This window comes from Diabrotica virgifera, chromosome 5, assembly GCF_917563875.1.
Source record: "Diabrotica virgifera virgifera chromosome 5, PGI_DIABVI_V3a".
Lineage (NCBI taxonomy): Eukaryota > Metazoa > Arthropoda > Insecta > Coleoptera > Chrysomelidae > Diabrotica > Diabrotica virgifera.
The window spans coordinates 113805220-113832811 of NC_065447.1; the positions used below are offsets into that span (position 1 = coordinate 113805220).

The following is a 27592-nucleotide window of genomic DNA, read 5'->3' on the forward strand; positions in this document are numbered from 1 at the left end:
TTCTGACTCATTTATATCGGTAATTCAGACGTACATTATACATTTAAAGTAGAAGACTTTAAAATGATATTGCCAATATTTATGAGTTACATTCCTGGGACTACTTTATTGAAAGATAGTTCATTCGATTACATAAAATCAACTTTAACTCAAGTATATCCGTCATGATTTATGCTATGATTTTTCTGTGACGGATATTCTTGAGTTAAAATTGATTTTATGTAATCGAATGAACTATCTTTCAATAAAGTCGTCCCAGGAACGCAACTCATAAACATTGGCAATATCTTAAAGTCTTCTGCTTTAAAATGTATAATGTACATAATGTCTGAATTGCCGATATAAATTAGTCAGATTAAACTAAATTATTAGAAGAATTTTTTAATAAATAATAATATTTTTGTTAAATTTATTAATATTTAGTATTTTGACAACGACGTCTGATGTGGGCGTCGAAACGTTAATAAAATCATTGTTTTGGTTAAATTGTGGCTTATTTCCCATTTATAATAGTTAATTAATTTTAAGATTACAAGAAATTGCAGTAAAGGATAATGTTCATTCAATTTTCATATTTTATATTTGTTTGCTGGTTTTCAGATCATCAATCCATCTAAAATTGAACATACATAAAACGTAAGGTAAGATGATAGTGATAGTGAACTCGACAACCGAATAAAAGACGAACATCTAAAAACTAACCAAACTAACTTAACCAAGATAAGTTTAGTATTCATCCCGAATAATGAACCTACACCTTAATTTTAAATTAAATAATCATTATATTAGTATACAGGTATCAAAATCCCGAAACAGGTAGATTTTATTTTTAGATTATGATATTTTGGCGTATATATAATAAGAGTGACGTCGTCTATATGGGCGTGATGACGTAATCGATGATTTTTTTAAATGAGACTACGAGTCGTGTGTTAGCTTATTTGAAAGTTTATCCAATTCTGTATTCAGTAATATAAATATTAACATAATAGTTTGTACAGAGCATCTAAAAAAAGTTTTTAATCAAGTTAATTAACAAAAAACGAGAAGAATGTTTATGGGTCTGACGGTTTATGCGTCTGGGAAGAAGACGTCTGACTAATGATGTAGGCAGTCGATCATCCGTACCATTATCTTAGATTTTTCAGCAATAATAATTTTCTTCTGCCAGGACCGCGTTTACCATGGCTTTTCTCTTTAGATAGAAATAAGTACGTAGTCGGTGTATTTCTAGATTTAAAACGAGCTTTTGAGACCATCGACAGGACAATGTTGATATCAAAACTTAAACAGTATGGTAATTATTAAATTGGTAAAATTATTTAGAACATAGCAAACAGAAAGTACGTTTTAAAGACCAATTATCATCTGAAATAAATAGAAATACAGGTATTCCTCAAGGCAGTGTATTAGACCCTCTTTTATTTATTCTGTACATTAACGATATCGATATTTTTGTAAATTGTGAGTTTATTAACCTTTTTGCCGATGATACTCTAATCTGTTTCAGTGATGAAAATTTTGATATAGCCATTCAAAAAATTAATACTATTTTAGATATGGTTAACAAATACTTGATAATTAGACTTAGGCAAATATGCATATAAAAAAGTATGAAATATGCTCATAAATATGCAGTATTTTATGCAAAATTATGCAGTATTTTATGCAAAATATGCATATTTATCTAGAATATTTAATCTATTTACAAAAATACTTACAATATTATAAATACATAACATATACAATTATTTTAACATATAAATATTATTTTGAATTGTGGTAACAATAGATTATCAAATGATGTTCAAAATTTTCTAATAAAAACTTATGGCTTCTATCTGAATACATATATTTTTAAATAGAAAAACTTCTTTCGACATCAACTGATGTAACTGGGGCATTTTTAAATTTACTATAATAGATGGTTCTAAATTAAGTGGTTCGGAAAATGTCCCAGCTAGTACTTGAACCACTTCAGAAAGAACCTGGTAACCACTATTTTTTTACATGGTTACTTTAAATTTTTGAAAAATTTCCTTTCCAATAGTACCCACCTTTAATGTTTTGACACAATGACTCAAATTTTTTTATTAAAACTGTACTCTCTAACAATGATAATTTGGAGGATTCTAATTGAGTTATAGTTTTCTGGACAAAACTATAATTTAATTTTATGAATGACAGTTGCTGTTGGATGATGTTATTTTGGAAGGCTTGCTTAGCTTCAAATAAAGATTGGCAACTATCATCCGTTAAAAGTTTAATTATTTCTTTTAAATCAACATAATGATCAGCTTAGAAATTAGCTGCTTCCAACCATGTTTCCCAACGTGCTAAAATGGGTTGCGGTTGCAGTGGAACAGCAGGAAGCATATCTCTGTAACATTGTATTCTTACAGGTGATTTCAGGAATACCTTTTTAACGCTCGCTATTAAACTGTTAACTAGTAACTAGTGGAAATTTTTTTCTTACTTCTTCCGCAACTCTGTTTATTCCATGCGCTAAACAGTGACATGTATTAAGTTTGGATAAAATATTTTTAAATTTTGTCCTGCTTTCACCATATATGGTGCGGCATCAGATAAAATAAGCAATAATTTATCATTAGGCACAGCAGCAGGAGGAAAAAATTTTGCTAATGCTTCTTGTGTAAACCGTTATATTGTTATGCGTTGGTTTTTTCCACTTGCTTAGAGGAAATTAAATACGATTTTGGAAAGGTTTCATCGCTAACTACACCAATCAGTAAGTGCACAATGTATCTTCCTGACGAGTCAGTGGTCTCTTCATCCACATATGTAAAAGTAATTATTACCTATTTCGGCTTTTATATTGTGGATAACTGAGGAGTATAATAAATTGACATTATTTCTCTTTAGAGTTCGTTCACTGGAAATGTTTTGTTTGCAATATTTTTTTAAAAAAGAACTAAGTTTTCATTAGATAATTTTGAAAGCGGTATATTAGAAGATACTAATGCACGACACAAGTCTTCGTTAAAAGTTTCTTGTTCGGTTTGTTTTTTGAAACTTGACTGAAAGCACTTGGAAACTGAAGGTTGATATTTTTCACCGGATGTGGTTTTTACTTTTTAGCTAAATGTTTCGCGGTTCTGACATGCTGATTTATTGATTTTTTTTTTCAGATGAAATCTAAAAAAGAATATAAATATTCTATAGTTGTACCCATTTTTAAAATCTAAGATTGTAGAAATAAAATAAAAATGAACCGTTTTTGCATAACAATTAAAATATTTAAATTAAATCAAATAAAAATCGGTGTAGTAATCTTGAAAATGTCAAAAAATGACTGTGCCAAAAGGAAGAACCACCAAATATTTATAAGAGGCTCTTGGTTTTTTCTGTTTACATTTAAAGAAAAATACTGTGAGCATAAATTAAAACACTTAATTAATTAAGTCCAATATATTAGGTCTGGATCCCGCGTATGAAAAAAAAGTTGAATAATAACAAGCTGGAAATTTGTTAATAGCTTAAGGGTGTCTAGTCGGATAAACTTTGATATATGGGAACACTGGAACAGGGGCAGTTTTAATTGTGGAGCAGGTTAAAAATTTGGAACGGTCAGACCACTAAAACGGCACATTTATTTTGTCCGACAGAATAGACTTAAACTCTCGGAACAGAGATTAAACTCTCATGCAAAAATCAGACTGCTATTTATCACCTGTCATCATTCCTGTCATTTGACATATTCTACATGTTCCACTCGTTAAAACGCCCATTTGGTGATAAATAGCAGTCTGATTTTTGCATGAGAGTTTAATCTCTGTTCGGAGAGTTTAAGTCTGTTCTGTCGGACAAAATACATGTGCCGTTTTCGTGGTCTGACCGTTCCAAATTTTTAACCTGTTCCACAATTAAAACTTCCCCTGTTCCAGTGGTCCCATATATCAAAGTTTGTCCGACTAGACACCCTTAAGCTATTAACAAATTTTCAGCTTGCTATTAATCAACTTTTTTTTCATACGCGGGATCCAGACCTATATAATATGATTTTGTTTTTAGCAAAATTAAAGCAAACTATGCTAATGCTAGAAAAAAAATGTTAGCGACCTTTCATAGACTATTGAATGATTTGAATTTTAAATAGGTATCCTATTTTTTATCGCAAGGAGTTTAAAAAATGCTTGAAAAAAGAAAAAATACATCGATTTATTGCGAACTAGGCTTGTGTCGGTACTTTTCTTAAACATAATCTCCAATTTTAAAATCTTTGTTTGTACCACACCGTGTAAATTTTTCAAATAAAATAAAAAATAATACTTATGTACTTACGGTTTTGCCACAATATGAGCAATAAACTTTATTAGCGATTGCAATCCAGCGGCATTTTCAGTCCAGCTGGATTTTTGCAAGATTGGCCTAAATCTAGCTGGATCCAGCGCGGATAAAAACACGATTTTAATGTTCTTTTGTCTGTATTCTGAATTTCTAAACAACAGACACATGAATTATTAATGCCTGGTTGCACCAACAGATCTTAAGCTTAAGACGTACTTTAAGCTCAGCTTACGAAATATACGCGTTGCACTATTGAGCCTTAGGTCAATTTTGAGCTTGCCACAATGGATTACCACGTGGATTGCATTGATTAGAATCGAAAATTATGTTGCAACGTATGTGAGACTTAAAGCGGCCCTATATATAGGGTGTCCCAAAAGTAGTGGAACGGTCGAATATTTCGCGAACTAAACATCGGATCGAAAAACTGAAAAATACATTTTCAATCATTTTCAAAAATCTATCCAATGACACCAAACACCGACCCCCAGTACACCCCCTGGAGGTGGGGTGGGGGTAACTTTAAAATCTCAAATGGAAACCCCTAGTTTTTCTTGTAGATTTGGATTCGTTACGTAAAAGTAAGCAACTTTTATTCAAGACATTTTTTCGAACTGTGGATAGATGGCGCTATAATTGAGAAGAACCATTTATCCTGATACCATAGGTAAATTATAGAAACGGTCTAATATCTCGAGAAATACACTTCCAAATGAGAAACCAAAAAACAGGTTTTAAATATTTTTCGAAAACCTATCGATAAACACCAAAAATGACCTTCCAACCCACCCCCTGGAGACGGGGTGGGGGGTAAATTTAAAATTTTAAATAGCAACCCCCACTTTTTATTGCAGATTTGAATTCGTCATGAAAAATTAAGCAACATTTATTCGAAACATTTTTTTAAATTGCTGATAGATGGCGCTAGTAAATCGTATTCCTCCAATTAAAGCGCCATCTATCAACAATTCTAAAAAATGTTTCGAATAAATGCTGCTTAATTTTTCATGACGAATCCGAATCTGTAATAAAAAGTGGGGGTTGCTATTTAAGATTTTAAAGTTACCCCCACCCCACCTCCAGGGGGTGGGTTGGAGGGTCATGTTTAGTGTTATTCGATAGGTTTTCGAAAAGTATTAAAAACCTTTTTTTTGGTTTCTCATTTGGAAGTGTATTTCTCGAGATATTAGACCGTTTCTATAATTTACCTATGGTATCAGGATAAATCGTTTTTCTCAATTATAGCGACATCTAGCCACAGTTAGAAAAAATGTCTTGAATAAAAGTTGCTTACTTTTACGCAACGAATCCAAATCTGCAAGAAAAACTAGGGGTTTCTATTTGATATTTTAAAGTTACCCTCCACCCCACTTCCATGGGGTGTACTGGGGGTTGGTGTTTGTTGTCATTGGATAGATTTTTGAAAATGATTGAACACGTATTTTTCAATTTTTCGATCCGATGTTTAGTTCGCGAAATATTCGACCGTTCCACTACTTTTGGGACACCCTGTATAAGCTGAACTTAGCTAAGCTGGAGCTTAATATTTGTTGGCGCAACCAGGCATTAGTTTTTTGGAAGTAAGACTTGTCATAGACCATGGACAAATGATCGCTTTTCACTCGTTCTCTCTAATAAACGGCCATTTCCTTCTCCCAAATTTTTTCGTAATCTTTTAGAGGGCCAGTTTTTTTGGTAATAAAAGTTATCTCTTTCTTGAATTCAATCTCAAGTTCTTGTTCCAAATTAAAATTCACGGGCTCCGGATTAGTTGGCCCATCTTCTTCCATTATGTCCTCTTGCACTAGTTCCACAATCACTTGTTTATTTATACGACAAATTTTTCATCTCTTGTCGCATTGCATTATTTTTCAGCATGGGGAAATATCCAGGATTATTAAGTCCTTCGTCATTCTGTTTTGGAATTTGTAAGTACACTAATGTAGGTACCTGTAATTTCAGAGAGGCGCCGTTCTGTTGCGTCGTGCTTCCGATAGCTCGGCCCTAAAGCTAGAGTTCTGGCTATTTAGTGTGTCTAAGACAAACTTTATGGTTGGGTCTGCCGTTATTAAAGCGGACTCTCTTCTGCAAAAAGCTTCTACAGTCAGTTTCACTGGTTGAAGAGTGGGGATCAAGTCATTGATTATCAACCACTCGCCAGCAGAGAATATTATCGCAGAATCAATGCCTATCAACGCTTTATCGATGCCAACTTTTAGAATGTAGAAACCAGTGGCGCACCCAGGGCGGGTTTTGGGGGTTAAAACCCCTCCCAGGTCATATAAAGGATAGTAGCAAAATGTATCTTGTCTTTAAAAAACTATACAAAAAAATTTCTGTACCCAAGCCAAACCCCCCCCCCCCCCAGAGGAAAATTCTAGGTGCGCCACTGGTAGAAATTTTCCAGCATATTGAGTTACTACTAGCGGATTATAATGGAAAGTTGTCGAGTCAAGGTTTTTGAATAAAGGGGCTAATGGAAGACATTAAATCAATTGTTTCGGATTTGATACGTTTGCGGATCCGAGCTGCTGCCAGCATGTAAAAAGAAGCGCTGGATCCAGCTGGATTGTTGGATGCTGGATCCAGCAATTGCAATATCTAAACTTTATCCATATCCATAAATAGCTCTTTGTAATGTTTTATCCAAGTTGAAACTTTCCTTATTTTCGGCATTTGCAAAGCACAAAATAATTATTCACAATTAGAAATACACGTTGTTTACGCCTCCAATTTTACAACAAAAGTGAAACCAAGTGAAACTGACCGTCAAAATAAAAATTTTTACCTAGAGACAAACTGGCAAACACAAACCTTTAATTCCAGGACAAAACGTGACAAAGCTATAAGCCGCTCTCTTTTATTAGTTACTATACTAAGAATTTGAATACCAAGTAATTATAAAACAAAATTAAATATTGGCATTTTCATACTATCTGTAAGTTTGATTATAAAAATATAGGTATCGTTACCACCAAATTTTCAAATTATATGCACTTTATGCTCACTTTTACAAAAATATGCAAAATTTGACATGTTTGCATTTTTATGCGTTATATGCAAAATATGCAATTGGCATATTTGCCTAAGTCTATTAATAATTAATAAACTTAAGTTGAATGTTAAAAAAACAAAGGCAATGGTTTTCACTACTAAACATAAATATAGTATCTAGTACGTTCTTTAACGGTAAAATATTGCAAAACCTCTAAATTTTAAAGAACCGTTTGGATTGACATGAAATTTGGCATACACATAGCTAACAAGTAAAAAAAAGTGATATTGTGCCGATATGTGCTTTTGCCCTGCGAGTGGTTTTCACCCCCTATTGAGGGTGAAAAAGTATTCGTCCAAATTAAGTCCGGAAATGGATAAACTGACTAATTTTAAGTTACTTTTGTTCTATAGAGTTTTTTCACTAAAGCAATACTTTTCGAGTTATTTGCCAGTAAGTATTTTGTCGAAAAAACAGTCTTAGCAAAAATATAGCCTGCAAAAAAATTTACAAAATGGTGTATATATCACGTCTCTATACCTAGTAGAAGCAGAGTTATAGCTAATGAAAAATAGGTTCATATTCGTCAAATTCCAAATGGAATATTTTAACGCAAAATAACCCAAAATGAAGCACATTTCGGGGAAAACTCATTACAAATTATTTAAAGTGTTTAAAAAGAGCTTCAGATTTGTTTTATAAAAAAAATTTCTAGCATCAAAAGTAATCAATTTACGCTCAAAATAAAGTTATTCCCTTTTTTTTGGTAAAAAATCGGGAAAATCACCCCCTAATTAGTATCTCAAATGAACTTAATCGTTACTACTTCACAAGGTTCTTGACCCGTGTATGTATTGTTTATATGATCTGTAAGTTTGATCGGTTCAAAGTCGTTATTTCTGAAAGGGCTGTAGTTGAAAGGGGTTGAACGAGCCACTTATCACGAATGTATGCACATTTAGAAACACAAATGATTAATCAATTTTTGTTTAAGAGAAAACCAAAAAAATACATGATTTTCCGGAAAGCAATGCTGACTTTTTTTGTTTTTCGAGATTTTTGGTATCTCTAACAATTTTTAAGTTATTATGAAAAGAAGCATATTTTCAAAATAAAAATTTTTAAAAATTTTACTTTATAACCAAATTTTTTCAAAAATAAGCACTTTGAATCGATGAAATTTACAGATCATATAAACACAACATAAGTAAAATAATTTGTGGAGCGGTAACTTAAGGTGCTACAGTAGCGATCAACAGGTAGCCAAAACGCGTTCCAAGATTGTGGCTGTAATTTTGAATATTTTTTCGAGATATTTGGCACACGTATTCGTAATATAATAAAGAATGACGGTACAGAGCTCAATTTGTAAAAAATTTTAACATGTGGAAATTACTCTGTAATTAAATACAATATTAAAAAAACGAGCCTGTACCGCCATTAAGAAGAACAAAAAAATAAACTTTCTTCAAATAAACTTTTTTATCCGATGCCTAGATTTTGTGTCATTTTGGAACTACTAATGAAATAAAAAATTTTAGTAGTTCCAAAATGACATAAAATCTAGGCATCGGATAAAAAAGTTTATTTGAAGAAAGTGTATTTCTTTGTTCTTCTTAATGGCGGTACAGGCTCGTTTTTTTAATATTGTATTTAATTACAGCGTAATTTCCACATATTAATATATTTTTCAAATTGGGCTCTGTACCGCCATTCTTTATTATATTACGAATACGTGTGCCAAATATCTCGAAAAAATATTCAAAATTACAGCCGCAATCTTGGAACGCGTTTTGGCTACCTGTTGATCGCTACTGTATCACCTTAAGTTGCTAATTAGGGGGTGGTCTTCCCGATTTTTTTTTCCCAAAACAAAAGGGACCAACTTTATTTTGAGGGTAACTTGCTTAAATTTAATGCTAGAAACTTTTTATAAAAAGAGAAATAAAGCTTTTTTTAAACACTTTAAAAAAGTTTTAATGGGTTTTCCCCAAAAGGTGCTTAATTTTTTGGATATTTCACGTCGAAATATTGTATTTGAAATTTGGTGAATATAAATCTATTTTTCATTAGCTATAGCTCTGGTTCTACGAGGTCCAGAGACCTAACGCGTACACCATTTTTTTTTACTTTTTTACAAGCTATATTTTTGCTAAGAACGTTTTTTTTTCGACAAAATACTTAATTTTTGAGTTATTTGCGAAAAACCGTCTAAAAATGTGATTATTTTGTTGAAAAATGAACATATTTACTCGAAAATAACTCGAATAGTGTTGACTTGGCAAAAAAGCTCTCTAGAACAGAAGTTACTTAAAATTAGTCAGTTTATCCATTTACGGACTTATATTTTTTCGCCAACAAGAGAGGGTGAAAGTCACCCCTAGGACAAAAGCACACATCGGCACAATATCACTTTTTTTCTTTGACATGTAAACTATGCGTATGCCAAATTTCATGTCAATTCAAGCGGTTGTTTAAAATTTAGAGCAAAAACCGTGAAAGAATGTACTATAGCTTGCTCGCTCCTGAGAACATTAATTTAAATATTAATAATGAAAAAATTGAAGTGGTTACAACATCTAAATATTTGGGGTTCCAACTTGACAATATTCTGAATTTTGACAGTCATTTCGAGTATGTTCATAAAAAAATATCAAAAAAACTATACTTTCTGAGCAGAATATCTCAAAATTTGTCAATGGAGTCAAAAATTATAGTATATAACACAATTATTCAACCTAATTTTGACTATTGCTCATCAATCTTATATTTATTTAATCTTAATAAACTTAACATGCTACAAAAATTACAAAACCGTGGAATAAGAATAATTTTAAGACAAATCGTCGTACCCCAATTAGAACGATGTTAAATACTCTAAACTGGTTCTCTGTTGAAAATAGAGTTTTATTTCACCATGATTTTGGTCTTCAAAATAGTAAATGGCTTATCACCTGAATATTTTCAAGAATTCATTTCTTTTCACAAAAATATTCATTCTTATAATACCAGAGGTTTAGACGACATATACAGGGTGTTTGTTAAAGAATGGGCCATAGCTTAACCTTAGATTTCTGAGGTTAAAATAGGTCGATTAAAGCTAACTTACCTTAATACAAAAGTTGATAGTAACCGAAATACAAATGTTGCCTGTCAAAATGTTTAATTTGTTTTAAATATATCAATTTTTTTAGAATTCTGAGAAAACTAATAAGTATTTTTGAAAAATCTAAATGCAGAATGAAAGACTACATTATTACCTAGTTCCGAAAGTCCTCAGAATAAATAAAATGTTTCTTTTAAATGAGATATTTGAAATTAAAAGTCACACTAAATTTTCTCTTTTTTGTTCACCCCTGTAATTTATTAGAATAAACATAATAGAACTTTTCAGGAACTCAGTTATTCTTCATTCTGCGTTTAATTTTTCGAAAATACTTCTTAGTTTTCTCAGGATTCGAACAAAATTAATACATTTAAAACACATTGAACATTTTGACAGGAGATATTTTGCGACTTTCCCCTTAATTTACTTGTATCTATTTTAGCATCTATTGTTTTTCGTTTTATTATTTTCATTTTGAGCCTAATGTTGATCACTAGAGGGTTGAGACCTGATACCATATCGATACTTGTTGATATAAGTTTGCAGATAATTGCGTTCCTGTATTTTTGTCTAATTAATACGTAGTCTATTTTTTGGTTTCTTACAATTCTCTCTTCTTTATCTTTTGATGACTTCCAGATATATATAGTCTTCATTATAACATACATTAATAGTACAAAAATCTGACAGAAAGACAAAAGAAAATAACATGGCTATTTCCAGGCCGAAAGGAAAGTAACCAGATAGGCCATGGTACTTTTATTTCAGAAAAATGGACTAACACAAGATTTCAGATCTTATAGGAGAGCAAACAAGCTGATTTAGACCACATACTAGTAATAGCAAAATTAAAAATAATAAAAACGCAACCTGAAAGAATAAGAAAAAATCTGGAATTTTGATAAACTGCAAGTAGAAGAAGTAAACAATAAATAAGAGGAAGATACAACAAAGAAGTACAAACGGTAGAAACTTAATATATGGAAATTGACTGGGACAATATCAAAACAAGCGTAAGAGAGGCAGTGGAGGAAACAATGGCACAAAGACAAAAGAGTTAATCAAAATAATGCTTTGATGAAGAATACAAAGCCAAAAACATAGAGCAGAAACAACCATGGACGCCATGGATAAAAATCAGAATGGAAAAACTTAACTTCTTCACAGCTTCATAAAGACGCTAGACGATCGGAAAAGGAGTCAATACATATATATATATATATATATATATATATATATACATATATATATATATATATATATATATATATATATATATACCAAACAAATGAAATAGAGAATGTGGAAAAATCCCCTTACGAACAATTCACACATCCACCATTTCAGGTTGGGAAAAATTTCTTGAATAGAATCAAAGATCCAAACACCTGTTCTTAAAAATGTGTTTCGCCCTCTTCAACCTCTCTGGGCTTATCAATAAAGATGAGAGGTTGAATATCTTTAGACACATTCCATCAAAAAACAACATTCGAGACCCAGACATAGCAGGAACGTATATCTACGCCGCATAATCTGACCATGACAGCCTCACGTTTTAATTCCCTAATTACTATAAGTAAAATATATGTTTGAAAAACAAAAAAACAAAAGATGTAAATCTTTGAAACACACTCAGTGATCAAAAGATCTAAGTTATTGGCTTACCGACCAAACGTAACTAAATCAAACAAATGAAATAGAGAATGTGGAAAAATCCCCTTACGAACAATTCACACATCCACCATTTCAGGTTGGGAAAAATTTCTTGAATAGAATCAAAGATTCAAACACCTGTTCTTAAAAATGTGTTTCGCCCTCTTCAACCTCTCTGGGCTTATCAATAAAGATGAGAGGTTGAATATCTTTAGACACATTCCATCAAAAAACAACATTCGAGACCCAGACATAGCAGGAACGTATATCTACGCCGCATAATCTGACCATGACAGCCTCACGTTTTAATTCCCTAATTACTATAAGTAAAATATATGTTTGAAAAACAAAAAAACAAAAGATGTAAATCTTTGAAACACACTCAGTGATCAAAAGATCTAAGTTATTGGTTTACCGACCAAACGTAACTAAATCAAACAAATGAAATAGAGAATGTGGAAAAATCCCCTTACGAACAATTCACACATCCACCATTTCAGGTTGGGAAAAATTTCTTGAATAGAATCAAAGATCCAAACACCTGTTCTTAAAAATGTGTTTCGCCCTCTTCTATATATATATATATATATATATATATATATATATATATATATATATATATATATATATATATATATATATATATATGGCTCACAAATGATAGGAAGCCCGCTACAACCTGCCGATGAATGGAAGCCCGCGGTTTACGGGGTAAGGGGATTGTAGCACTGTCTTATTCCTACAGTCTTACGAAGCCCACTCGTATAAACGCGTTCACAGTGTATATGGATTACGCATTATACGAAGCCCGACGATGTTGCCATGTTTTAATTTACGTTTAAATAATACGACTGTTCTACGAGATCCTTATATGTGTATATAAGTCGTCATATTGCCTGTTATAAGAAGCCCAATTCTATTCAGCAATCTATAAGAAGCATTTTAGAAGAGTCAAGATAGAACGAAAAGATGCATTGTTTCGGAGCAATTCAAACAAGATTATCTTTTTCTAAAACTTTTTTTGTTAGTTTATCTACATGTTAAAGTAAAAAGTTCTACTCACAGATTTTGCCGCTAATTGTTTATTATTTGTTTAAACAATAACAATAATTGTTTTGTACAGTGTGTCCAATTAACACGTTGTCGGACACTGCGTCAAATGTATAAGCAAGTGTTGTGACACTATATGTATTTTGCAAAGTAGAATAGGGAAAAATTCAACGTATATAGACGTTGTGTCACATTACATCAATGGAAATTAGACGACTATAGACGTTCTGTTCGTCAACGTGAAAAGTTGTGCATGGTCTAAATTCAAAATAGAACCATCAGTTCATTTTTTTTAAGCCGTATACGAGATATTATGTCAAAAAATATGAATTTTACTCAAGAGTAAAGTAGCTTTATTATTCAAAATATTAAAAATTGTTGTCATGAAAAGTTGTTTGGAATTAAGAACTATATTCTAATATGCCACTTCATCTTTCTAATTAAAAAAAAGTTGAATTTTTTTTAATTATGGATATACAACATTATTTTCAGTTATTTCAATTATGATAACTATTTTATTATAGACCAGTCAGGATCTGTGAAAAACGTCTATTTTTGGATGTGAAAGGTGGCATTCGAATTTTTGCAGATAAAGTAAGGTGATAACTTCGTTAATAATAATTTACTTATGCTCCTTCTCAAATATAGCCGGAACATTACTAAAAAAAAATAAAATATTTAAAAATTCGAAAAACGTCGATTTTTTTCTGTTTCTTTGCTTATAACTTTAAAACGATTCGTTTTGGAACAAAGTCGTAGAGAAATAAAATAAAGATAATTGAATTTTGTATGATATCCGACTGGTCAAAAATGTCTTAGCTTATTACCTTTTCTGCAATATAGCAATAAATACAAAATAAGGGGGCAAAATATGCCTGTTGTTATTCAATGTTTTTAACCACTTCGGTGGTACTTAGAACCTTAGTAATTCACTTAGGAAATTCTTTGTAACATACTTAAACTGTGTACCAAATTTCATTAAAATCGACCTAATAGATTTTGCATAATAAATTTGCAATTTAAATGTTTTTAAAAAAGTTCAAATTTTTTAAAATCTTTCTGAACAAAAAGTAGACCATTTAGAAGTTGTCTAATTTTTTTACATATAAAGAGGTGCTTTACCTATCTAATACACTTTACAGAATTAAAATCGGATTATTTAAGGGGCCTCAGCAATGTTCTAAACTTATAAATAATTTTTTGGCTTATAAACAAATAGCTTTGTTTAATAATAAAAAATTAATTTTTAGCAATGCAAATAATTAAAACCGGTATAATTTGATTTATACTTTCAAATTCTGTCAGCAGAATTGCTATTTTATTTTTTAATCAAAAGTTATTCGCGTTCAAAAATTGCACTTTTTCGATTTTTTGAAAGTTCCATTGCGTTTATCTCGAAAACTATGCATCCTACGAAAAAACTTGTAAGAACATTTTTTGCTTAGACTTACCCAAGAAATATAAAAAAGTGTTTTATTTTGCGAAAAATCGATGTTATGTAATTCCTCAAGTTGTTTGTTTATAACAATTTAATTAATATCCGGATCAACTGTTACCCAAAAAAATCGTGTTCCACGGGTCAAAAAATACATAAAAATCTTGGGTAAGTCCATCTAAATAAAGGAGCCCGCAGCACCCCCTCCTGGCCACAGGACTAATTTGTTTATAAGCCAAAAAATTGTTTATAACTTTAAAACATTGCTGAGGCTTCTTAAACAATCCGATTTTAATTATGTAAAGTGCATTAGATAGGTGGAGTGCTTCTTTATATGTAAAAAAATTGACCAATCTTTGTATACACTAGTTTTTGTTGTGCAAGATTTTAAAAAATTTTAATTTTTTAAAAAAAGTTTAGATTGCAAAATTATTATTCAAAATCTAGTAAGTCAATTTTAATGAAATTTGGGGTACGGTTTTAGCACATTACAAAAATTTTCTAAGCGAATTAGGAAGGTTCCAAGTGTAACCTAAGTGATGGAAAATAGTTGAATAATAACAGGCTTGTTTTGCCCCCTTATTTTATATTTATTGCTATTTTGCAGCAAGGGTGATTAATTAAGAGATTTTTAACCAATCGCATCTGATAGAAAATTTAATTACCTTTGTTTTATTCCTATCCTTTTTATTAATGTTCCGGGCATATTTAAGACGGAGCATTAATCAATTATTAATAACGAAGTTATCACCTAACTTTATCCGCAAAAATCTGAATGCCACCTCTCACATCCATCTAAAAACAGATCCTTACTGGTCTATTATTAATTATACGAAAAAAAGTTATCCTTTGTAAAAAGTTGTGTATGGCCAAAGACCTTAAATACAACCATCTTATATCAATTTTGATTAATTTTATACGAGATATGTCAAAAAAGATAAATTTCGATCAGGAATAAAGTACCTTTATAGTTCAGAATATTTCAATGAGAAGGATGGAATATTGGAAGATGGTTTTTAGTGTTGTTCTGAAGCTATTTTCTTGTGGCATTTTTATAATTATTTTGATTGGGAAATAAGCCACAATTAAATTGAAAAAATAATTTTATTAACGTTTCGACGCCCAAATCGGATGTCCTTGTCAAAATACAAAATATTACCGAGTAAATATTAGTAATATTTTATATTTTGACAACGACATCCGATTTGGACGTCCAAACGCGAATAAAATTATTTTTTCAATTTAATTGTGGCTTATTTCCCAACCAAAGATAGATTCCCAACCTAGCGACCCGGCATTGGTCGCTAGGTAGATTGTTACGCGAGTGGTCGCGCGTGAGATTTTCTCTCACATATCCAAATTTTACCTTTTTTTACAAAATAAAGTTTTTAAAACAGTTTTTAAACTTTTTTTATTAACTAATAATAAGAAAAAAAAATGTAACATAATATAGATAATAATATAATCAAATAAAAAGAAATAATCGGAATTAAACCAATATTAATCAATCTCCGTATCTTGATAATTTACGGCACAGCACACAAATATAACAAGAATGCTCTGGAAAAATTGATTGATGACAATTACAATTTTTTTTACATTATTTTAGGTTTTAAGTGCCAAAATAAAATTAATTTTTATGTACAGTTCGTAACGCGGGTGGTCGCTTGATGAGAGAATGTCTCACTTGAAGCGCGCTGACTCAACAATTGGGTGATATTAGGTCAACTGAGTCACTATCTAAGCGGACGATTCTATTAGATTGTCGAGGGAGGATAGTTAGGAGACTAGAAGGAACTACAGATCTTATAATTTCCCAGAAAAAAAATTCTGTGCAATTTTCTGAAACCGTGAGAGAAAATCTCATATAGCGACCACTGGCGGGTTAATTATGGTTTTTAGTTCTAAACAACTTTACATAAGCACAATTTTCAATATTGTGAAAAATAAGGGTATATTATTTAAGTACTCTTGGGAAAATTCATATTTTTTTTATATACCTCGTATAAAATTAACAAAATTTGATATTAGACGGTTGTATTTTAGGTTTTAGACCCTGTAGAACATTTTATAAAGAATAACTGTTTTTCGTAAAATGAATAATAAAAGAGTTTTCCACCTACCTCTACCGAAAGTATACTTTTCCGGACCTGATTGTAGGGAGCAAAGTTGTACTTTTCCTCCCTAGGGAAGAAAAGTAAAAGTGACATCATGGTATTTCATTCATAAAAATATAACTTATTGACGCCCTGTACAATATCTATTTTCTATTACGTAAGTTTGTATACATTTTAACGTTTATTTATAAAACACTCTGTATTTCACAGAATGGTAAAAAACTGTAAATTGTTATTTTGATTTAACAATGTTTACATTTTTATTTTGACTTAAATTTGACAGTTGACAGTTATATTGGACGTACTTATTAGTTTTAGCTCTAATAAATTTTGTTGGTTAGTTACATAAATAAATTAAGTAAAAATGAAAAAATGACTTGTTATTTGAGGAAGGTGGAAAAACCATATGTATAACATGGGAGTAAAGTGCCTTTTCCTCCCTTGAATGATTACTGCCCTCCGCTACGCGTCGGGCAGTAAACTTCATTCTCGGGAGGAAAAGAAGCACTTTCCTCCCTTGTTATACAAATATCTATATGTATCATAATTGAAATAAACAACTAAAAATAATGTTGATTAGAAAAATTTTCAAATTTTTTTTTTCCATTAGAAGGATGAAATTGCATATCAGAATATAGTTCTTAATTCCAAACAATCATGTTAAATTATATAATTTAAAATAATTTTAAAAATATCGTTGAATTTTGTTTCTATTTTGTTTTTGATTATGCTGAATCCGAATATGGCATTACAATTTGAAAATGCTTATAAAGAAGCTCTTCTACACTATGTCTGCGTAGCAAGGAACCATATTTGAAACATTTTTATTACAAATTTTACGAAAAAAAGTTTATTCTTCATAAATTGCTCTGCATAGTCTAAAATCTAAAACCCAATCATCAGATATCAAGTTTTATCAATTTTATACGAGGTATGTCAAAAATACGAGTTTTATTAAAGAGTAAAGTACCTTTATATTCCAGAATATCAAAATATGGGTATTATAAAATGTTGTTGGGAATTAAAAACTATGTTTTATTATAATTACATCATTATAATTGAAAAAAAAAAATCAATGTTTTCTCAAATTACGGATACCCATCATCATTATTTTATTTCAATTATTTCAACTATTTTATTATTAATTATACGAAAAAAAGTTATTCTTCATAAAATACTCTATTCTGGTCTAAAGTCCAAAAAACAACCATCAGATATCAAACTTTTTCAATTTTATACGAGGTATGTAAAAAATATGACTTTTGCTTAACAGTTCGGTATGGTTTGTTCAACAGTAAATGGTTGAGTTCAATTAGTGCGGTCGTAAATATTATTAAATTTATCTGACCTGGTCCATTGTTAAGACCCACCCGGAGCGATAAGAAACCGAGGTAGACAGAGTTGGTCTTTTGACAATTAACACTGACTAGACGGTAATCCCATAATAAAGCAAAGAAATTGTACCAGAAAACATATTTAAATTTTACCTGAAACCGGACCTTTTATACTATTATCGGTTATTCCAGGATGTTTATAGTGGTAACTAATTGAACTCGACCATTTACTGTTAAACATACCATACCTTTATAGTTCACAATATCTCATTTAGAAGAATGTAATTAAACAGTGAAACATATTTTGTAATTCCAAACAACTTTTTTTAATAACAATTTTCGATATTATGAAATCTAAAGGTACTTTACTCTTGAGTGAAATTCATATTTTTTTACATACCTCGTATGTCAAAATGTAAAATCGTATGTAAAACCTCGTATGTAAAATTAATAAAATTTGATATTTGATGGTTGCATCTGAGATCATATACGATGCAGAGTATTTTATAAAGAATAACTTTTTTCGTAAAACTGGTAATAAAAAAGTTATTAATAGGTTCGAAGTTACGCAGACATAATGTTTAAGAGCTAAAAATATTTTTTTGTTGAAAATTTATTATTGTTCAAGCTTATTATTAAATTTATTTTAGGTAAGTTTTAGAGAAAACATTTTTGATCACTTTTTATAAACAATTTTTTAGTTGGTAATTTTCGGTTTTTGTATTAGGTACATTTTTGTTATCTTTCTTAATTTTTGTCAAAAAGGAATAGTTTCATTCATAGTTTCATAGTTTCATTTCTAAAATAAAATTATTGAGTGAATTTTAAAAATACATCAAATGCTTTAAAAAATCACCTATAAAATTGTAAAAAATATTTTCAAACTTGAGTAATACCGTTTTAAAGTGCTGGTAATTCTGTAAACTACGTTTTTACTTAAAACTTACGTAAAAGTTTTCAAAAATTGCATTTTTGCGTCATATCATTTGAATTAAATTTTTGGCATTTTTTTGAATGAAACATTGTTTAGTAAGATGTTTGAAAGATAAGTTGTGCAAATTTGAGAGCTTTATAAGAAAAATTTTATTAGTTACACATTTTTAAATAATGTTTAAACAAACTTCAGCCCACACCGTACTTATGCCCATACATTTTATTTCTTTTTATTATAACCATAAGATAGCTTAATTGTTCTTCTTTCCAATTAAGCTTTCCTTTCTTGTTCCTTCTCTTAATTTCCTTCTTTCTTGTCCAATTTGTAAAATTTTATTTGATCCATTAATTAGAGGAATACACTGAAATAACTCAGCCGTGCACTTCGCTAGTTTACAGTGCGCCAATGTTTGTGAGAAGGGTGACTTTAGCGTTATAAATAAAAAATTATAGAAGCTACAGATTTAATTTTATAAAAATTTTAATCTTATATTTAGGTTTTTTTCAATAGTCTGAATTTTTCAAGTCAAGTCAGTTTTTTTTCTAAAATTTATATTTTCGGGGTTATTTAAAGAAACATCTAATTTCGCAATTCATTTGTTTAATAAAAAATTAAGTGCCCACTTCTAGAGTAGAACTTTTTAATATGTTGTTTATTAAACATTTCTTAGGGCCATCGGTACATAATTCGCAAATATTTTAAGGCTATCCCCACTCTTTCTGTCTTTACACGGCAAATTACGTGTAGTAAAATTGTCACTGGTATGGATATGTAAACTTTACTTGACAATTTCATCATTAACTGTAAAGATGGCTTTTGAATGTTCTTGGATAACTATTACTAGTATAATTAATTGCCTTAATTGTTAATTCAGTTAATTAATATGATTATTTCATATTTCCGACCAATAGAAAGCTACAGAAATACAAATTAAATTGATCATTTTTGATAATATCCCATCGTCAAGTATATTACGTCAGATGCCCTTCGTTGCTGTGAAAAAATACATTCAGTGACATTAATGGCAATTACTGTTTTAAAACTTATAAAAGTGATGACTTTCTATCGTCAAATATTTATAACAACTGTGTGTTTAATTGTACTAATTTGTACTTATATAAATAAATTACAATAAAATTTTGGTTTTAAACAGTTTTATTCATGAAATAATCGCAGCAAATTGCAGCTCGATCTCTGAAATTATTATCGAATTGTTTCCCTCGTGCCACTTGACGTAATTTCACTCCCCTTCGGGTCGTGAAATTAATACTGTCAAAGTGTCACTCGGGAAAAATTCGATAATTTCAGAGCTCTTGTTCAATTACTACTGATAATTTTTTCACTACCTATGTATTCAGTAATAATTTATCTACTGTACAACAAAAGCTAATAATCAATCGAGAAAAGAGGAAAAGTGATAAAGTGATTTTTTAATAATATATTGTTACTATGAAACGCTTACAATTTTGAACATCTGTAACAACACAATACTTGGATCACTGAATATATCCTGGTGTATTCTCTGCTTTGGATCTTCCATAAATAATAAACAATAAATAACTTTTTATTAAGTTCACGTCTTAAATCAATTATTTATTAAACACATTATCAATATTATTTAATCAACAACTGAAAATATTCCCAATGCCAGGTCAAATATTTAAAATTGTCACTGTCTGACTGACAAAGATTTGGAAAATATTACCACGGACATTGTGTTCATTTTTTTTCAAATCCTGAAAAAAAAACAATAAATATTTTTGAAAAATTTAAACGCAAAATGAAAGACTAAATTATTACCGAGGGCCGAAAGTCTCTTACAATAAATAAAAAGTTTATTTTGAATGAGATATTTTGAAATTAAAAGTCACACTAAATTTTCTTTTAGTTTTTTAGCCCTGTAACTTATTAAAATAAACATTATAGAAGTTCTCAGGGACTTTCGGCCCTCGCTAATAACGTAATCTCTTATTCTGAGTTTAAAATTTTCAAAAATAATTATTAGTTTTCTCAGAATTCGAAAAAAAAATGAATTCCATTTGAGTAGCATTTCAGCAGAAACTACGTGCCCATTCCCTTAATGAAATTAAAAAACATCTATATTGTTTGATTTTTTCCGAAGGGAAAATCTATATGCATTATTGTATTAAATATTTTGTATTTGTATTAAATGAGGCGCTCAGAGCAACAGTGGCACAGTCCACAAATTGAGCATTTTTAGATTAATACATCAATAAAAGCAGAAAAATTGGATATATGGTTCAACAGTGGTCTACACAATCTAGCTCTATATTTGGCAATATGGCACTACATAATGTATTGTTGCCTTGACAAATACTAAAAATACTAATGAAACAGTGGCCTAACCCTCCATTGTGTGGCTCAGACCCATCAAACAAGTGTTCATCGTATCAGAATCAGAATAATACGCATAATTCATAAGAATGACTATTTTTAATTTTATAAAGTAATATTTAATTATAATAACTTTAACCCCGTCCTTGACTGAGTGGTAAGAGCGCCTACCTTTGGATCGAAAAATCCGAATGGTTGTGAGTTCGAATCTCACCAGGGTCAGAAATGTTTCATTTATTATAAATTAATAAAGGAAAATAGTTTCTGTCCTTGTGGGATCGGTACTCACCGGAGGAACCGCAGACGTTCGGATACAGTTAGCGTCTCTTTGCAAAGACAATGACGTCAACTTTGCAAAGTAACAAGACACTTACTCAACACACACACACTACACATTACACTAGGTACCTAACTGTTAAAAATTACCGTACCTACCATGCCAATGGCCATTAGTTGTCGAGGCATTAACCTTTTTTAAATAAAAAAAAACAATAATTTAATTTGTCATATTAATTTCCTATTTGGTAGCAAATTTTGTGGCTTATTACAAACTAAAATAGTAAATTAGTAATACAAAGTATTAATTTGTATTAATTGTATCAATTAAAATAAATAATTCTTTTGCGATTCAATTTTTAAATCTTTTTTCTGTCGGTATCTTACTGTGTACAGGTAATGCTAAGAATTACCATAATCTGTTCTCGGGAGTCTTAGTACACAAGATTAATGACGATGAACGACCCAAAAATACAAAAAATGTGCATTGCCAGGTAATAATAAAAATGTTTACAAGCTAATAGTACTTTGAGGAATACGCAAAAACGTTGCCAAACTTCAGGGCTTCTTATAATCGGTAGCTCAATGTGGGCTTCCTAACGCTGCTGAACTTCTACAGAGTATATACTTTTTTTCGCAGCGCAAACTGGTGGTAGATACCATGAACTACGAGTGTATGTTTTGATAATAATTCCCGGCATAAGCAGCCCGGGCTTCGTATTGTTAATCATGATTTCAGAGCTACCTATGGTACATTTCTAAAATTTGTCCGAATATATATGAAGCCCAAGCGTATTCACATGTTCTGAGCTTGGTTAAAATATCGAGAGATGGTGTAAAGTACGTTTTTTGGGGAAATAACATTAAAGAATTACGAAGCCCGAATCCGGGCTTCGTAAGGAGGTGTCGGGCTTCGTATGACCGGTGCGATATAGCGTTTTTGGCTTCCTAAAGTCGGAATCCATATATATATATATATATATATATATATATATATATATATATATATATATATATATATATATATATATATATATATATATATATATATATATATATATATATATATATTGTTATATTTCTATTTGATATGAAAATTAAAATTTGATAATTATAGACAAAATTCAATTTAATATAAAATATTTTCAATTTTCTCAACCACGGGCATATAAATTTAGAACAACCTGTATACAACAAATTGTTATATTTAATTTTAAGAAGTGATTAAAACGATACTCGGAACAATGCGCTTAAAATAAAACTAAAGTGAAATCGAAAATAGGTCATTATCGTTGTTCTCGGAAGGTTCAATCATTAGCCGATGCTAAAGAAGACTTAGTGAAAGTAGATAATAGATCATTAAATTTTGTAATTAGTAGAAAGTAATTTTTAGAATGGGAATTAACTATTTTCTTTGAAATCCATTAAGCATATTTAGAAAGTTTAAAAATTGGTTTTGAGGAATACTGCGAATGAGAGTTGGTGGTGGAATTTTGATTTGTGAATCTGGAAGGGATATTTAGAAAGGAGGGGAATGAATGACAAATAGAGATCAGAATGTTTTGAGCTGTCGAGAAGTGAAGTCGAGTAGTAGACGGTAGTGTACGGAGAGTGAGAAAGCCTGTGTAGTTCCGTGAGTGTGGAGTATCTATCGTAGAACGAGAGTTAGGCCAGGTTGAGAGTAAAAGAACCTCCTTGAGCCAAGAGTTCCCGGTAGTTGATTGCAGTTTCGAAAAAGGTAGAAGACAGCATCACGACAGAAGCAGGAAACGAGAGCTATACGAGCTAGTTTCAGAGGAGAACATTACTGGAAGCCAGGACGAGGTTTTGATTGCAGCCAAGGATAGCAGGAAACGGGTCTTGTGTGAAGATATTCTCAGTGCACCAGAAAAAGGTCAGTCTCATTTTTTTGGACATGAATGTATGGGTTTTTCGTAGTAAATACCACATTTAAAATTGAAGAAACATAATAAATAATATCAGAAAAGCTTCATCAAACTTAAATAGAATTGTTGCTAATAAATCATAATAGTTAAATGTTAATAAAAACTTTCAATTGGAAATCAAAAGAAAATAAGATTCCCATGTGTAAATGTTATGTTTAAGAATAATAAGATATAGCAAATATTAAGCAGTGATTGCCATTTGAATAAAATAAACAATATTTTGATTACAATTGTAACCCATATGTGTTATTATTTTACTCTTTTCTTTCCTATCCCGATTAGGAACCATTAAGAAATACTTAGAAGCCACGTATGTAAGTAATTAATTTTATAAATAGCCCTGAGATTAAAAACATATTGATATGTGATCTGGTAAATTAATTAGATTATTAGTAATGTATTGATTAAATTAAATGACATATAAAATTATCATCTCATATCAATAATCAAGATCACAACAACTGTCGTCCAACGTGGAGGGCATTATAAAGTATTTCTAGTGGCAAATTTGAAGGATAGAAAGAGTAAAGCCGGTATTTGAAAATTTATATGCCTGTGGTAAAAAGTGAGATACTTACATTTGATAACATAAAATTTTAGATCTCTTTAGGTACAAATTTTACATAACTGATTTAATATTTTATTTTTACGATATTACATTTGATATATTTATTGACAATTTATAATATTTGGGTGAGAAAAAGTCGTCTTGGTAACATACTAGTAAAATTTCATATTTGGCGGGGACAGTACTTCTTGAAAACAAATGTCTGTGACAAGAAGCCAAAGCAAAGACAACAAAAAACAAAAAGAACATTCAAATCAAGAGAATAATTCAGACCAAGAAGACATTTTAGACACGACAATCATGGCATCAGAACAGCAAGAATTATCAGGAATAGATAAAATATTACGAATGATGCAACTCCAGTCACAAAGAATGGAACAAAAACTGGATGAAAATCAACGTGAAACGAAACAAGCCATGGAAGAAACATCAAAGAAAATGGATAAAAATCAGGAAGAAACATCAAAGAAAATGGATAAAGTGGAGAAAAAAATGGATGACAATCAACAGGAAACAAAACAAGCCATAGAAGAAAACAACAGAAATATAGAGAGTATTAAGAAGGAAATGGTTAAAAAAATAGAAGAGATTGCAGAAAAGAGCGAGAAACAGGAGTTAGAGATTAAAGAAATCAAAATCAAAATAAAGGAGATAACGAATGGCCAGAAAAAGGAACTAGAAAATTTGGAAAATAAGTTGGAAAATGCTATTCAAGTAGACAGAGAAGAAGTGGAAAAAAGAATCACAGAAATAGAAAAACAAGTCACCGAAAACAGGACGCAACAGAATGTCGGAGAAAGAAGAGAAATGGTTATACATAGCACAGATGACGTGAAGATAAGGTTTGGCGGGGATGTAAGAAGATTACACCCAGTGCCGTTCATAAATAGCCTGAAAAAGAAAATACAGCACATCGGAAATTTCGAAACAGCAAAAGAAACTATCAGAAACCATCTCAAAAATGAAGCAAGCCTATGGTTCGATTGCAAAGAAGAAGAATTTGACAGTTGGCAAGAATTTGAACAAAAATTTTTGAATTATTTCTGGGGAAAAGTCCAACAATTGGAAATTAACAAGGAATTGCAAAATGGGAAATACAATGATAGGATGGGTATATCAGAAAGGACATATGCATTACAAATTTACTATAACGCAAAACATTTACAATATAATTACTCATCGGAACAACTAGTCGAACTGATTGCAAGACATTTCGAAGAAACGCTGGAAGACCATATCACATTGCAAAACTACAAAGACATAGATAGTTTATGCCAATTCCTACAAATAAGAGAATTGCGTTTAAGAGAAAGAAAATCAAGAAGGTCGCGAGAAGATTACAGGCCCCGAGAAACACAGGAGTACAGAGATAGAAATGAAAATAGGAGGGACGATACAAGACGAGATTTTAATCCCAGAAGGGAAAACGAAAATAGAGACAACGGAAGAGGAAATTATGAACAAAGAAATAGGCAATGGAATGAGGACAGAAATCGAGAATACCAGAATAGAAACACCACACGCTCAAATCAATAAAACAGAAATAATGGTAGACAAAATGAACAGGGATATCGAGAAAACCGAAACAGATCCGACAGACCAAGAGAAAATAGAAGAGAAGTAAATAATACCCAGACAGATGAATATGACGGAGAGAGACATTATGACGAAAATATAAACAACGATGAGCAACCGGCGTTTTTTCACGACGGCGCTCACTAAAAACCAAAAATCAAACAGGAATTTTTTGTAACCCCAAGGAGTTTATTAAATTGGCAAGAAACAACGAAAAGAAAAATGGAGTTAATTTAAAATTTGTGGATGGATTTATCAACGAGAAACCAATTAAAATTATGATAGACACTGGATCTGAAATAACATTGGTCAACAGAAAACTAATAGAAGAAGTTAACTTAACAAATTTAATTTACAAAATACCTAGGGTAAATTTAGTGGGCGCAAACAAACGGACATTGGCAACTATAAATGAAGGCATACGAGTAATGGTACGACTGGGTAAGAAGATGTATGCACTACAATGTGTAATAATGCCAAACATGTCACATGACATGATAGTAGGAGTTGACGAATTGGCAGAAAAACATGTAGTGATAGATTTTAAAAATAATACGATGAATCTAACAGAAGAAAAAGAAGAAGAACAGAACAAGGAACAGGAGAAACAAAATACGGACGAATCAGGTAAAGAACAAACAGTGGAAATGAATTTGGCAACGAAGCAAGGACAAAGAAGAAAAGGGAGAAAAAGTCAGAAAAAGACAAAAGAAAATGAAACCTGTGGCTCCTCAAAAGAAGAGTTGAGCCCAGAAGAAAAAAAATTGAGAGTATCAAAAGCAAAAGAAAACTGGGATTCCTCAAAAGAAGAGATGAGCTCAGGAGAAGAAGAAATAAAGCTAACAAATGAAAGCGAAAAAGATATGATCGAAACAGTGGCATTTGAAGAGGAGGCATATGAAAACGAGGATGCAGAATACACGGTAAAAGTATGTGAAAAATCTGAGGAAAAAGACAGAAGATTGATATGGGAAAAAGGGAAAGACAACATAATAGCCGACACTCTAACACAGGATGAGGACACTGAAAATAAGGAAACAATTACTCTACAGGTGGGACTAATTAGAGTAATACAAGAAGAAGGGGTATAAGACGTAGATTAAAGTAAGGAAATATACAGGGAGTTGGTTTTGCCCTCGAGAAAATTTATTTAAAAATGCAGATAAATTTTATCGAATACAAGGCGGGAATTTGTTATATTTCTATTTGATATGAAAATTAAAATTTGATAATTATAGACAAAATTCAATTTAATATAAAATATTTTCAATTTTCTCAACCACGGGCATATAAATTTAGAACAACCTGTATACAACAAATTGTTATATTTAATTTTAAGAAGTGATTAAAACGATACTCGGAACAATGCGCTTAAAATAAAACTAAAGTGAAATCGAAAATAGGTCATTATCGTTGTTCTCGGAAGGTTCAATCATTAGCCGATGCTAAAGAAGACTTAGTGAAAGTAGATAATAGATCATTAAATTTTGTAATTAGTAGAAAGTAATTTTTAGAATGGGAATTAACTATTTTCTTTGAAATCCATTAAGCATATTTAGAAAGTTTAAAAATTGGTTTTGAGGAATACTGCGAATGAGAGTTGGTGGTGGAATTTTGATTTGTGAATCTGGAAGGGATATTTAGAAAGGAGGGGAATGAATGACAAATAGAGATCAGAATGTTTTGAGCTGTCGAGAAGTGAAGTCGAGTAGTAGACGGTAGTGTACGGAGAGTGAGAAAGCCTGTGTAGTTCCGTGAGTGTGGAGTATCTATCGTAGAACGAGAGTTAGGCCAGGTTGAGAGTAAAAGAACCTCCTTGAGCCAAGAGTTCCCGGTAGTTGATTGCAGTTTCGAAAAAGGTAGAAGACAGCATCACGACAGAAGCAGGAAACGAGAGCTATACGAGCTAGTTTCAGAGGAGAACATTACTGGAAGCCAGG

The 27592-nt window shown here is 31.0% G+C and overlaps 1 protein-coding gene across 1 annotated transcript in view; it reads right to left on the reverse strand.

The window, feature by feature from the left end:
- The window catches only part of LOC126885099 (facilitated trehalose transporter Tret1-like), a 160874-nt gene that overhangs the window by 35654 nt on the left and 97628 nt on the right, over nt 1-27592 (reverse strand). The gene's annotated exons all lie outside the window — the stretch shown is intronic.